Source organism: Pinus tabuliformis, chromosome 2_1 (assembly GCF_031772625.1).
Source record: "Pinus tabuliformis cultivar Carrire ecotype Pingquan chromosome 2_1, CPIR1, whole genome shotgun sequence".
Classification (NCBI taxonomy): Eukaryota; Viridiplantae; Streptophyta; class Pinopsida; order Pinales; family Pinaceae; genus Pinus; species Pinus tabuliformis.
The window spans coordinates 815,920,019-815,936,264 of record NC_142299.1 but is presented as its reverse complement, the minus strand read 5'-3'; the positions used below and the strand labels follow the sequence as shown (position 1 = coordinate 815,936,264).

Here is a 16,246-nt window from a genome sequence, read left to right as displayed (position 1 = left end):
TGTGTGCCAAGTGCTAATTTTTGTCAATGTAATATTATGCCAAAGAGTTACAGGGCATGCTAGGGACTACAGGGAATGCCAACACATGATAGGGGAGTTTTATGCTATGCTATGGCATGCCAACATGTGGTTTGGTGCCCTACTCATGGCAAGATCTTCTAGGTACAAAGATGTTTCAAGTACAAAGATGTTCCAAGACATGCGAGGTGCCAAGGAATGTTAGTGTATTGTTCCAAAGCATGTTAAGGTGTGCCATGAGTGTTGAGGAGTGCTAGGTCTCTCTCATTAATAGAATTGACAGAGCTTGATTATGTATTAAATAATATAGTTCCTACACACACTAGTGGAACTTTATTTAAAGTAAATTTGTTAGACAATAAACCTAATAGAAATTAATCATGTGTTGACTCACATGAAGACTATATTCTTATGACTTGAGGGAAACGATACACACTAATTACTTCTTAACAAATTGACTGGCCACTATAACCACTATGACCTTGGACACATAATGAAAATGAATCCACAACAATGGTCTTAAATCATTATATTTTGAAAAATAATATAGTAATAGGTACATAGCATCATCAAAAACTCATTGGAATGATCAATGATGACGAACATTTTTTGACCGTCACCAAGAGTAATAAAAAAGACCATTGGTGAGGGTCCATAAAAGATCGTCTCTTGAAGTGTCACTGAAGAGAGAATTAATGATAGGCCTTTAATGACCCTCACCAAAAGTGTCACCAAAGAGAGAATTAATGATGGGCAATTAACGACCCTCACCAAAAGTGTCATTGAAAATGGTTTTGGTGACAAACCTTAAAGGACCATCACTATATACACTTAAAACAATGATTTTTTAAAGACCGTCACCATATGCGACATTGGTGATGGACCTTAAAGGTCCGTCACAGGCATGAAGAATCATCAAAAACTCATTGGAATGATAAATGATGACGAACATTTATTGACCGTCACTAAAAGTAACCAAAAACATCATTGGTGTTGGTCAATAAAAGATCGTCACTAGAAGTGTCACCAAAGAGAGAATTAGTAATGGGACTTTAACAACCCTCACCAAAAGTGTCACCAAAGAGGGAATTAGTGACTGGAATTTAATGACCCTCACCAAAAGTGTCATTGAAAATCGCTTTGGTGACAAATCGTAAAGGACCATCACTATATACACTTACAACAATGCTTTTTTAAAGACCGTCACCATACGCGACATTGGTGACAGACCTTAAAGGTCTGTCACAAGCGTGACCCTCACCAATGACCTTTTTTCTTGTAGTTCCACCACATGAATGCTAGTTGTAGTTGTATTTTCAATTCTTGTTTCAGTAGCCCTGCATGAACTCATCCAAATATTATTCAAGAAGTCATTAAATTAAATCAAATCATACCTTTCGAGATGGCTCTTCATCATGACATCTTCTTGTAGGTATCAACATCCTGCATATATGTTGACATGTCTCCCAAAGATATCCATTGCCAAGGGTCTTTATATTTTTAGACTTTTATCAGAGTCTTCATATCCTTGTAGGATATTTCCTAGTTAAATCTTCTTGTTCTTTTGGATGTTGATTGCCTTCATCAGGGTTGCATATCTCACGATCTCTTCCTTCCCCACACAATCTATTCCTTCCTCACACAATCTATTCCCATGAGCTTCCAATCAGAGTTTCTTAACTTTATTCATCCACCACATATTTCATATGAGGACATATTATGTTGATTTCATCTATGTGTGACTTTATGCCTTCCTACATCCTTTCAGAGGAGGAGATCCATTTCCCTTGATCATGTTTCTCAAGATAGAATTAATGATCCATGTTACCTGCAACCATATAACATGACATTATAATATTAAATACAAGCATACATACCTTATTTTACCTTTAGGTCATCTAGGCTTCTTTCAACATCTTCCTTGATTGAAGTGTCTTCAACCCCTTGATCCGCTTCTTCTCTTATGTCACCATCATTCATGAATTCCACAAGTTGAAGTTTTTATGAAGCACTTGCTTCTTGTCTAGATTAGTGAACCCTCCGATGAGGATTCCATCAGAGAATATTGAGGATCTTGTATATCCTCATCTAGTAGATGTTTCCTTTCTCACTTGATGTATGATGAGCCTTTTCCTCGATGACTTCTCCCTTTCCTTCAAGGTTCAATGAGGTTCCCAAGAGCTATATCCTTCATGTTTGACTACCATAGTTTTTTTCCTTCCATGATTCCCATGGTTATTTCATGAGCTCTTGTTTCAAATGATTCGATGATGCCATGGTGCATCTTATTATCTTGGTCATATCTACAATATTTAGGAGCTTATGATAGGACCCTTTTGAGACGGATACCATATTACTCATAGTAGAGATTTGTTACTCCCTCTTTCCTTGGCCCCTTTTCTTTAGCTTCCTCCATCTTTCGAGTGATATGAGCTTCTTTCTATAATATTTCCATAGCATTGAATCTTAGATATACTTATTATGTCTTGCTTGAGGACCAAACTTGCCTTTCCTTTCTACACATGTTTGAGTTCTTTTCACCTTCAATACTTTATCCATCAACTTCTCTTTCTATATTTAGCATTGAGACCATAAGTTGTTGAATGAGGTAACTTTCTTATCCCATGGATATTTGTTGCCTTGCTTATCTATTAGTGAATTATGAATCAGTGATGGTGATCTTCCTTCCTAGATCTTGTTATGAAGATATCCTACATCCTTTGATACCCTTTACTTTTATGTAGATCAGATTTCATGTAACCTTATTCATTGGACCTTTTATCATATACATTTCTTTGGTGTCTCCAATATTACTATGTGAGAGGATATTTCATAAGTATCTCTTTCCATGAATTTAGAGGAGACCTTTTGATATGTTCAATGACTTCAGCTATTTAGAGGACTATGTCTATCCTCCTTCATGCAAGGAATCTGGATGACCCATCCAACCTATAGATCTCCTTGTAATCATGAAGTCATGTTACCAAATTTATTAATGAAAATACTTACTTGAGATGTGAAGATGAAATATTTACCTTGATCATGTTGGAAGTGGTAGATGCATTAGAGCTTCTTCCTGAATGATCTTCTTTCAAATGAGAAAGCCTTTCCTCAATAGAAAAGGTTTCTCCTTTTGATGAGGATGATTTGTTGCTTCTCTGAGTGATCTTCTTCTAGGGAAAGGAGATGATTCTTTCTTGAAGATGACCATGCCTTATTTCCTTCAATATATTTTTCCTTCTCTTGTAGATTAGGATTTCTCCTAGAGTTTCGATCTTCTCCAAGATGATGTAATCTTTGTTTTTGAGGTCCTTTGAGCTACCTTACTTTGTAGACAACTTGATGAGGGTCTTGGTGGCCTTTTGATGATGACTATGGAGATAAAATCTCTTGTTGTTGTAGATTGTCTCCTTGATTGCATAGACAAAAACCCTTGTTGATGTAGACTATTGTTGTAGACTGATCCTTCAATTTTGATAAAGCCCTTCAACTTGCTTTGATTCCCTTCTTAAAGCTGATCCTTGAATGTCTCTTTTTTCTACCCTTCCTTTGACTTCAACACCTTAGCTCTGATACCATGTTGAAGAATCTAGGGAAAGTGAAGCTAATGAGATTATTCTAGCATGATAACTACGTGTGAGGTATTTTTAACTTTCTTCTTAGCACAATCTTAACGTTTTATTATTAGAGTGTGTCTTCTTATATTCATCAAATAATTACGAAAATCAAAGAGACAAGAACACAAGATGTTTGGCTTTCTTCTAGGGCCAAAGCCTCTCGCTCTTTGAGAGGAAAACTCGCACAAAATTATACTTATACAGATTCCAATTGACAAATACCAAGACCATGACCCTTGACCTATTAGGCCACTCCAAGACCAAGACACCAATCCTCTTCTTCATCACTGCTAAGATCATCATCATTAATGTTGTTTCACTGAGATCATCATCACTGCACCTTCATTGAGATATTCATCATAACAGTGAGATCATTACTGTTGCACCATAGCTCCCTCTTCACTTAGATAATTGATGCATTCTTACTGAGATCATCACGATGTCAACGAGGTCTCTATAATGCATAAGAGGTGCACCGAGATATGGATGATGACCTTGTCTTCATTATGACCAACATCATGATTGCTATTTTATCGAGATCATCACTGTGTACCGAGATGCCGAGGTTGTACCTATGTCTAGAGAGAAATGTCGAGTGTGTATGACTGAGATTTCCTTGCACCAAGATCTTCATCACCAATTATGTCGAGAATGTTTGTGCTACTGTGGCATCCTTGACATCATCTTCATCACCAAAACTATGACTATGATTTCATCCTTCACCGAGATTAGTATCATTAAACTACCACCAAGGAGGAGATTGCAATTACCTTGCATGGAGATTTGTGCCACCGAGGAGGAGATATTGTAATTACTTACTGTCACCACCACTGATAATACAGAGGTATCCGAGATCTTGTACCCATCCGAAGTTGTAGAGATACTTGTCGAAATTTTGTCTTTCTGTGATGACCCTAGCCGCATATAAATAGTAGTCAACCTTGTATATAAGCCGACATGACAGAGTGAAGTGTTGTGTCTCCTTTTTGCAATCCGACATGGCTTCTTTAGCTATTTAATTCATTTTTGCATGCCGACATGATGAAGAGGATTGTGCTTGTCGTTTGGAGGGCTACTTAACATTGTTTGTGACTCACATACATTTGATATATACCCAAGAAGGGTTCTTGAACATTTTCTTTAACTCTTTGACTTTCCTATAGCACTTCAACATGTGTTAGACCTATTCAATGAGAAAGAAACTCATTTTTACAATTTACAAAAATAATATTTATTTTCTTTTACAAGTACAAAGATCAAAATTACATTTGTGAAGACCAAACCTAGTTACACTTTCTTCAACACTTAGTTTGGGATCCGGCCCAATTTGTTGGTCAAGCATGAAGGAGATTGTCATTGCTTTGTCATCAATAGAGGCCAAGTACAAAGGAGCAATCAATGCCACTATTTAGGCCATTTGGCTACAACATTTTCTTTCTGAGCTTGGTATTAGTGTCCATCATCCGACTGTCATATGGTGTGATAATTAGAGCACACTAAAGTTTTGTAGAGATCCAATGCAACAACAACGAACCAAACATATTGAGATCCACATGCACTTCATTAGAGAACTGATTCATGATGGGATCATCGATCTGCAGTACTGTCCCAGTTCTGAGCAGATTGTTGACATCTTCACCAAGACATTCACTGAGTAGAAGTTTCAATTTCTACGAGATCTTCTCGGGGTGGACACAAGTTGTCTTTTCTCTACTTTTCAAATTATATTTTGAGGGGGGGGGTCGGGTTTCTTCCCATTGGGTTTTCCCTCTTTCATCTTTTTCATGCATTGTACATGAGTACCTAAAATGGCCTTGTTGACGGGACCATTCTTTTTCCATCACACTCACCTAAGTTATACTTAAGGGGGGTGTTGGTGTACATGCACCTAGTTAGCCTTAATTAGCTTTAGTTCAACTCTAGTTCATGCATGTGATGTGCACTTGGCTTTAGTTAGTTAACTCGAATGCTTACATGTAGTGTACACTTGTCTTTAATTAACTAACTTTAGTGGTTCCATGCGGTACATGTGAACATTAAGAGAACATAAAATACACTTAGCTTCGGTTAACTTTAATATTCATTAGTTATTACATGTACACATAAACCTAACTTTCTAAGTTTCTTTTAGATTCTTACAAATTTGTCCCATTATTATTCAACTAAATTTATATATGTGCCGTAATAATTTTACATTTTTTTTATTTAAAAAAAAAAAATCAATTCCAACACATGCAGAATATACGCCTCTCAACGCAGCTACAGAATTTTCAAAACCATCGAATCTGTCTTCCATAATTAACCTGAAAGACTTCTGTAGCTAAGACGCGGATCGCAAACTATTTTATGTTGACAAATGTGGTTCAATAGTTACAGCCTGCGAAAGGTTATAAAATGGTTTTTAAGATTGAAAGCTGTTTTTAACAGTGTTTCCGGTTTCACGTGGAGGGCTGGCAATTGTCTGGAAATTCTATAAATTAGTTTGTAAGATAGAAACGTGTTTTATTTCCTGTTTCGCGCGCGGGCCTGGAAATTGTCCCGAACATGCTAGAAAACTACTGAGTAAATTATTTTTAGCGTAAATTTAGATGACTAAGGAAAACGTGTATTAAAGTTTAAACCGTTGAATTTTTTTGGTACAGAATCAACATCGTGGCTCCTTGCACCACCATGAACACGGTCACATTGCCTTCGAAAGCACGGAAAGATTCTGACGACTAGTTGGCTTGTCCATCACAATGATTTTAAAATGTCGGTGAATGGTATTGACTGTTAATGACATCACGCGACATTTTTTTAATTTTTTTAGCCGAATCGTTGTCGTCGACTTTAAAGTTTAAACTGAGCAAACAAACGCGTTTTCTCTCGAGTACACCCTGACAACCGAAGCTTGTAGGCAGCAGAAGCAAGCACAGCTTGCAACGGCAGTTTTGCTTTCACTGTCACATCGTTGGGGTTGGTAGCATGAAGCTGATGAGTGATTTCTGCACCACAAAGATCATGGCTTTTTAATAATTATATAAACTCCATGGATCTCTGTAACGAAATTTGTTATGTAATTGATACTTACGTTGTGATTTTTTAACAAGTCCACTGTTTTTTTTTTTTTTAATTATATGGGTAGAGATTCATTTGAAGTAGGGATTTAATATATATCGAGAAGATATAAGTGGAAAGGAATCAAATTTTTTAAAATGTAAAATACAATATTAATATAATGTATATAAAACCAGATAAAAATATTTAATTTTTTTTAATGATATATACATAATTGATATCAAAATATTTTATATAATTTTTACATAAGGATATTAATTTATTATTATTATTAATATGTTTTTAAGTATAAATCAATATTAACTAGTATTAAAATATTTTATTGATAATTCACATTAAATATTTTATATGTATATAACATTAAAATATTCTATTTTAACATATATATATATATTATGAAGTTGATCTGGACATAAATTAGTTAATATTGATCTTCAATAATTTAAAATATTTTTGAAAACTATAAGATTTAAACATACACATTTTTTTACTTCTACTTATTTTATTAATTTAATTTTTATTTTTATTTTAAAAAGTGTAGATGGACAAATATACTTAGACATCCCCTCATACTGTGTTCTAAAATAAGTCTCTCAGCTCAAAAATATACTTACACATCCCCTTATATTAAGATTTAAAATAAGCCTCTAAGTTTAATAAACTCCATAAAATCTGTGTAACAAAAATATTGTGATTTCTTTACCGAGGCAGAGTTTTCATCAACTACAAATGCTCCCAGCTTTTCAAGTGGTTTATAATTCTTTAACAAAGCAGAGTTTTCAGCAACTACAAGTGCGCCCAACTTTTCAAGTGGTTTATAATTACGCGATATTAAGGAAACTAAGGTATATATTTTTTAATAAAATAGGCTTAAATAAATTAGTGTTGTCATCAACAAAATGGCATCCTATTCTGATGTCTTCATACAACAATGAAACAAATATCAAATTTCATGTTATAAATGGAAAAATGATAACATTTTCATCTATAGCCGTTAGGTTTTTTTGTTAGTTAATTTTTTTATTATTTTAAAATTGTTGTCATGCAAAAATTCAAAGTTAATTGTTTGGCTTATTTATTATAGTGGCTTGTCACAAACGAAATTAAGTTAAGTTAAATTGAAGTGACCATTGTGAGTGTTAGATGTGTGATATTCAAAATATTAATTTTTTTTAACAAACTTATATTTAAGTCTGTAACATAGATAGTAACATAATTATAATATATTATTTACTATTTATTATTGGCCATAGATTTATTAGGAAAAACTAATTTACTGAAGCCAAAACATATGCTAAAAGAACTAAATGAGCATCGATTGTCAGAAGATGTTTATGTGGATGAATCCTAGGTACTTGTGTCTGCTAGTGATCCAGGTTTATGGCCACATTGTAGGTGGCCTTCAATATGTGTTAGGCAGATGTTGAGGTTGATCAAGCAAGAGTGCTAGTGGCATTGGACTCTTTGGATTTCATTGAGGTATGCAATGATTTCATTGTGATCGACGTACTTTTGTTTAAGCACCCTTCCTAAGAGTGCCTTCATCTTCCAAAGGAGGGTGATGCAATTGAAATATTGGCTACATCATCCCTTGCTAAGGTCTGGAACACAATCGGCTACTTTGATTTGAATCTCAGAATCAAAATATGATTGGTTATCATTAGTGGTTAAGGCTTCTAACTATCAATATTCCTCTTGTATTTCTGGTGGAGTGGACAAGTGAAAGATAGCAACGAATATCTAAGATTGCATCTAAGCCTAAGGTTTGCCTCAAGGGCCATGGCCTCCAAACCGCTAACGAGAGAACATGCAGTAATGGGGAATAATGCTCAAAGGAGAGAAAGGCACTAGGATGGAGAACACCTAGAGGAGGTGTAGTCTGTAGACCAATGAAACAAAGAAAATGCAACCATGACAAAACTATAAGGATATTCACTCCCCATTTCATGGTTGGCTAGGGGACAAGGTGAGTTAACAATGATAGAGAAGGCATTTGGAGAGGGTACCTCTGGGAAATGAAAAGAAACCAAATAATGCAAGACACTCCAATGAAATTCAACAATACCAAAGACACCCCACAAATCGTAGACTGAATCACACCATGCAAACAAAATCAAGATGAAGAATTTGCTAAGACTGGACATATAAGGAGTTACCCCTATGTTGGCGACTCACTGAGTGTTGGAATGTTTCAATCAACATGCTTTTCTCCTCTACAGTTTGTGAATTCCAAAGCTGACCACCACTTTGGCTGCTTCCTAGTTCCAAGCTCGAAACATTGATGCAGGAAGTGTGTGGCGAGGCTACAAGCTAGGAGGGCCAGGACCTTCTTAAACTAGAATGTCCAAAATGCCAACACCATGGTGTAAATTCACCTATGACTCAGGAACACCACTATAATAGTAGAAAAACATGGATTAGCAGTAGGAGATATGAAAGTGCCTGATGGAAATGAAAGCTACCCATTTCATGATATGGAATGTGAAGTCAGCACATATGTGTGAGCGCATGGGGTGGGATAGCCATCCATCACCCCTCTTTAATGTGAGGAGAGGTTGTGAGGTAGTGGGTTCCTTGCACCCTCCCCCATTTGTACACTAACTTCATTTTCCACGCCTTGAATGGGGAGTAAAGAAATTATATTTCATATTCTTTACACTTATAAATTATGGTTGTATTATGATAAAAATAAATGTGTAATGTTATAATTTGGTTATCTAAAAAGAGAAAATGAGGAAAATATATGTGATTTATTATATACCTAAGTGTGTTAGGCTCTTGTTTTGTGATGCATGGGCACAAACCCCACCGCAAATTAAATATGATTCCGAGAGACTTCTAGTAGGGAAGCTTGGTAGTCCTAAACAAAGGACACAAATTCCTCTATTTTTTATGTAAAATGCAAAATGTTTTAAGCCTCTAAAAGGCATGCGTGGCGAGATTCACTTATTTTCTGTTAGGGTTCTAGTTTTATTTTATTTTTGGCATCCTATGAGATTTTAAGAGGTGACCAATGCAATGTAATATCAGTGTGAATAACGTTCTATCCAGGTGATAATGATCCTTAATCATAGCCACTTGATGGTCCCCATATGAATACTTTAATTTTTGATATGCTGTACATTTCGAGGATATGAATATAATATAAATATAATGCTTTTTTTTTGTGCTGAAAATATCAGACTGAATAACGTTAGGCCCTGAGCAGTCATAATTTGTAATCTTGTTTCTTTTCAATCTAGGTATCCCTTGGGTTGGCAAAAAAATATGTGTGTTTATTTTAAATTTCTAAACCCCATCTAGTACCATGGTCGCTACATTTTGTTTGAGTGAGAGCCATGGGAATTAATATCGTTTTCTTAGTGTAGCCACATCCCTAATATAGGTCGTCGAGTCAACAACCATGTGTTCAACTTATGCTTTAGTATCATTGCAGGGAAAACTTGTGACCATGTCAAAGGAGTTCATGGTGTAGAGAAAGTTTGCGGGCCTATGGCGACACATTTGACATATGAGCTGGAAGCGCATAGAGGAGGGTGGATCCATGACCTTGGTATGGATTAATTAATTGTTTAGTCATTTCGGTGACGACCCACGTAGTTGACCTTCAGACTCAATATGGTTTAGGTTGGTAAAAAAATGTGTGTTTTCGTTTTACATTTCTAGACCATGTCTAGTATCATGGTCATTGGATTTTGTTTGAGTTTTAGGATTCAATGGAGGAAGAGTTCATTCCTTGCAAATAAAAAGCCGAGAGAGCCAAAATCGTGGGCCCATAATCCACAGGTTTCCAAAATGAAGCAACCAAGGGATCAAAATGTGCAGACGCGAGGTTCAATTTTCCTCATTTTGTCATATTCTTCCCTACCTCATTTTACATTTTTACTGCTCTTAACCCTCACTTGAAAGTGCATATTATCGTTTTATTGTGCATTTTTAATCCTTGGAGCCTGAAAACTTTTTGACATGCATATTGAAGTAAAAGTTTCATAGTTTCATTAATTCCTGAGTTTCTAGTAGATTATTTGAATTTTTTAAGTTAATTTCACTAATAATGGATTATTTATCTAATTTCGGTATGAATATTGTAGCTTCGGTACTTTCTCATGGTTAACACATTTTTGCTTCTCTAGAAGAAATTATGCCACATGGGTTTTTATGCCGAAGGTGTCAAACTAATTCTAGATTGCTCAAACCATGCCCAGGTCACACGTGTGAGGCTCCAACACTAAAACATTTTTATAGTTCAAAGTTCTCATATTTCCAACTTTGGACACATTGAGTCCTAACGTAATGAAGGTGAATTTGAAAACTTTGAAAGATGGGTTATGCCACCAATATAGAATATTAGTTAATTCTTAGAATGTTTTCCAAAAGTCGTTACGGTTTGGAATATATGTTTGGTTCTTTAATTCCAACATGCTCAAAATGCGTAATTTCCCTTGATTTCCATATAATGCTCAAATTTGAAGAAAATACAACATTAGTGTTCTACATAGCAAGAGGAACAAATAACATCTAATTCTAGAGTATAATGATTATCTTGTTGTATCTCATTTTTGTGGGCAGTAAAATAACCCAATCTTGTCTTCTTTATCATTAGTTGTTATCTTAAAAGTATCTCATAGTTAGGAAAATCTATGGTTGGGGGATTTGATTTGATCCATCCCAATGTTCTCTTTGTACAAATATTTAGACCTAGAATAGATCTAGGGTTCGTGATCATTCACTCATCGTAATGGGATGGGGTAGGTATTTGATTAAAGGTTCATCATGGTAGCAACTTGAGTGATACCTTCCTTGTAACAATTTTCAATTTATTCATCAATGGAAGTTGTATTATTCATGTTTGGTGCATCATCTCAGTATTATCTGGGTGTTCTTGGCAGAGTACAGGTTGAGAAGGATCCCTCAATGTTGAGTGATGCACTGCCTTTCCATTTTGTTAGTTTAGGATGTAGTGTGTTTAATTTGTAATGCTTTTAAATATTTGTTTTCGACCGATTTATCTCAATTTTCATTTTAACTTACTTTGATTATTTTCATTCCTTTCCATTTCTTTACATTTTGATGGCTTGCTTTTAATTTATGTTTTTATTTAAAGAAACTAACCACTAGAGCTAGAATCCTTTTCTTCCTCAAGTCCAACCTACTATTGAATGCATGAATGATTTCCTGGGATCACTAAAAGATTGCATTCTATGGTTGTGCTAAGGGATTTGAGACAAGTACTAACAGACAATCTCTAATTTTAGTTTGTGTTATTAGCATTAATTTTTCTTCCTGAACGTGTCATTTAATTGTTAATTCTTAGTAGTGATTGTTAGCATTAGATTATATTTGATTAGAGCATCTCAGATTAGATTAAGGTTTAATCTTGCATATGTTTTTCTAGCATCTCCAAGTATTACGATATCAATTCGATAATTAAATGTTGGAAATATAATACATATATTTTACCTAATATTTCTCTCTATAATCTCCAAGGATGTGGTAAAAGGGATTGAAGCATTAATGGTTTATTTTTTATTTTATTCTTGCTAACACTTGTGACTTGGGGGATGAGAAATAGTAAGACACAAAGACACCCGTTGAAAAGGATTCTCGCCTGACACTGCCACTTTAGTGTGTTTCTCCAAATCCTCATCCTATTGGTTTTTTTAATGAAAGTGTGGTGTGCTTTAATTTTGCAATTACCTTTAATTTTTTGTTTTAGAAGTTAATATTTCAATCTATTTTTGGTTTTGTAAGATCCTCCCCCGTTCATACACTAATCCATGTCCTAGATAGGAATTAGTAACCAACAAAGTAATAAGAATTATTGAGAACTTGTTGGATAATGTCACTTAAGAACTTTCTGAAATACTCGCAGTGGTTGGTGTATCTACATCTTGGTCAAAGAAAATTTTGACTACCTTCAAGGGAATACTTACACTCCATGGAGTGATAGAAGAACAAAATATCCATGAGTCCTCTCTACAAGAAGATCCAAAAGTTTTTCATTACCATCTTTCCCAATCTGCTAAGGATAACAATTAATCATGAATTGAGATTGATGGAGAGCATATTAGAGCCAAAGAAGAAAGATTTCTTGACATTCCTATCATTAGATATTTCATGCACTCAAGAGATTAATCATTCATTGATAAAAAAATCTACATGGCATGGAAGAGGAAGGCATACAACTTGGACTGAATGAGAAAGGGAACCAAGATATCATGATTACATTAAAGATTAGTTCCAAATGATCGTCGGATCAAAGTGCCACTCTTTTGTCCAACATTTCTTGACACCAAATCATCCCAAGCAGATGTTGTTTCACAATCTAGTATACATTGAAGCCCATTTCTCAAAATTGAGTATGATTTTATTTACTACCTTATTATGCACATGGCTTCATTGGAAGTACTCTTATACTTGAAGGAGAATGGTCTTTTTCAAAGTAGGGTAGGGTATCATGATAAATAAACAAATAAAATAGTAAAGATAAAAATAAGTCTAGTTGTTCAAACTGGTAAACCAATGCAACTAGACATGGATCTTTCTTGCAAACCAATTTTATTGGTAGGAAATATCCACAACAAGCTCTGTAAGTTTATTCTGGTTCCATTGGTTCTTCAAAATATTATTAGTTTTATGCCCAAGATGGATGATGTGGGATTCCTCAAGGCCCACCTTCCAATAAGTATTTTCCCATCAACTTCAACACCTTAATAGGGATCAATATCAAAGATCTTATTGAGTGCCTTGGAGTTTGCACACATTATTGGTAAATCTCCACATTAAAAACAAGGGGATGCCTTAAAGTCTCTTGATTTCTAGATCCCACAAGTGACTAAAATTAAACACACTCATTCATACCTATTGGAATTCACTCTTTCACCTTGACACTCGTGGAATTTGTGGTGAGTTGTCTTACATCAGTTTAATGGCATCCATCAATGGTTGGTAATACACTAATTTCTTTCTATGTTTGACTTCAAAAAAAAATCATACACACAGATAAAATTGTGCTAGGCATGGGTTTGTGGTTCATGATCCTAACATTAGCTTGCAAGAGCATATCGACAAAAATTGAGATCCAATCTCCAACAACAACTTACAATCCTCTAGTTTCATCAGGTTTCAACATTCTTTCCTCCAAGTTTGTATAAAGTTTAAATTTCAGTTCAAGACAGTAACAATATATCTCTACTTACACCAACATTCATTCTATTATCTCCAGCCTTCTTTAAATCACAACTTGGGTTCCAAATTTTTTTTCCTTATACAATTTAGATCTAATCCTTAGCAATATCAACAATCATATCAGTAAGTTTTGGAAGCTAAAAATTTTTGAGGTAAGATACTTTTAATTCACTTGATTGGTTAGGGATAAAGGAAAATTATTAATTTGTAACTTTTCGTATGCTTATCAACTGACCTTCCTTCCTATCTGATTTCATTATCATCACTCTTATTATTTTCTATCCATCACACAACCCTTATCATTCCATTATTTTTTTCCATTCCCATTATCTCTATGATTCCATAAAGAAGTTATGGGTTGAGATTTGTAGGTATTTCAAGTTTGGATGACGTAATACCAATAATAATGGCAATGATTGTTACAGTGCCAAGGGAGATAGTAGTATTTTTTTTCTCATGTTTACTTTCTTGTTTGATCATAGTGGAAAATAGAGTTTGACAACTAGTAGATAAACCATGTTTCCCTAAATATAGAGTGATAAGGGACAGAAAAAGTGTAGGAAGTGAACAAGGATGTTGAGAGGTTCTTGTTGAGTATTCTCCTTGACAATTGAAGATCTAGGCATACTAAACAATGAGTTTCTTCTGGTGAAGCATGACCCCTCTACAGGTTTATAATTCATTTTATGGTAGTGGTTTATAATTCTATTAATCCCCTCTATTATGATTGATTATGGAATCTAAGTGAGGATTGTGAGATGGGAAATTTAATGATTGAAGAGATAGAACATTGCCCCCATCAACAATGGAAGTTCTTGGGGTGTTGATTACCGAGTTTCATTCTTCTTCATGATTGAGATTCCTAAAGTTACAAAACCAAATCATGTTCCAGATGCTCATGTACCTGTTATGAAATTTAAATAGGGATATCTACTAATTTGTTTTATGCTAGTTTTTCTCTTCAAATTGTTCTTTAAGAACTATAATTTTTTTACAAAACCCTATGCAAAATACCAACAATGGTAGTAGAATTTCCTAATGTAGAAGATGAACTATGTCGGTTGTGCACCATTCTAACTTCTAGATACTCTATGCATAATGTTTCAAGAAATATGGAAACAATACAACATATTTCATTTTCTATGAATGTGCCTCACACACTACAGGTGGATAAGATGTTGGAATCCTATGTGTTGACTCCCTACTATGGTGAGGATGTTATGTACAATAAAAAATAGTTGTGAACATTGAATGAAGATGGTGAATTATTAGTGAACCATGGTGTTCTTCCTACAGAAAATATCCTTGTTGTTGAGATTGTTGGTTTCCCACATGATGCCTTTAGAGAAGATATTAGTATTAAATTGGGTCCTCTTGAAGAGTTGATAAACCTATTTCTAGTGGACATCTTATCAAATCTGGAGGTTATACTATTGTTGTGTAGAGAATTTACAATTTTTATCATCTATGACATTGATGTTCTAGGAGGTGATAAAATTCCTCGTCACCCAAATTCACATAGCTTGTAGGGACTAGGATTTCTTCCAAGTCCTCAAACATGGGTCTCCCTCCACATCCTCCATACACTTCATTTTGAAATATAAAAATTCTTCTCACTCCCTACCAAAGTAGAAAAATAAAGGTCAAGAGTGACTTTAATCATCCTTTGGGATACTATGACAAAGAGCTAAAAAAACATTAGGGATCATAAATAAGTCTTTTATTTCATAAGTCAAAGTATACTTTTTCTTCCCTCCAATTCATAATCCGATTTCAATGAGATTTGATCACTAAAAAAACAATTACTAGAGGATACACCTCATTTAAGGGAGGCCTATGAGAAATATGTAAAGGTCATGCTGAAGTTAGGCTTGAGATAGTTAGAGCTCTTATCTATGATATTGGGACTATTAATCAAGTATTTTAACTCCATGTTTGAGAACCACACTTTTTTTCTGAAGTTGAAACATTATTTTTCATGCCCTATGCCTAAGGTGGCACTTGGAGTGGGTCAACATAAGGATTCAGGGGTTCTCACTATGATTTTCCAGGATGAGGTTGAAGGGATGCAAATAAGGTGAAAGGATGGAGAATGGATTGGAGTGAAGCATATTACTTATTCTTTTTTCATCAATGTGTGGTATTGAATATATGTGGCATTGATGAATAAACACAGTGAATTGAAAGGAGGGATATGTTTGAAGAATCTTCTGAATGAACTGGCAAATTGTCTCTATAATCTTTATGACATGTTTATCAATTATTGTTGTCGCATTAACAAATATTAGAATAATCAATGTAGAAAAAAAAATTGAATCATAGATATGCCAAAGGTAACAATTCTATTGATGATTTCTCTTTTGGTG

General features: G+C 34.6%; 1 pseudogene; it reads left to right on the top strand.

Annotated features, from left to right (window-relative positions):
* LOC149203116 (oxoglutarate-dependent flavonoid 7-O-demethylase 1-like) overlaps positions 1-16,027 on the top strand; it is a 51,256-nt pseudogene extending 35,229 nt beyond the window's left edge.
* Positions 16,028-16,246: the final 219 nt, after the last annotated feature.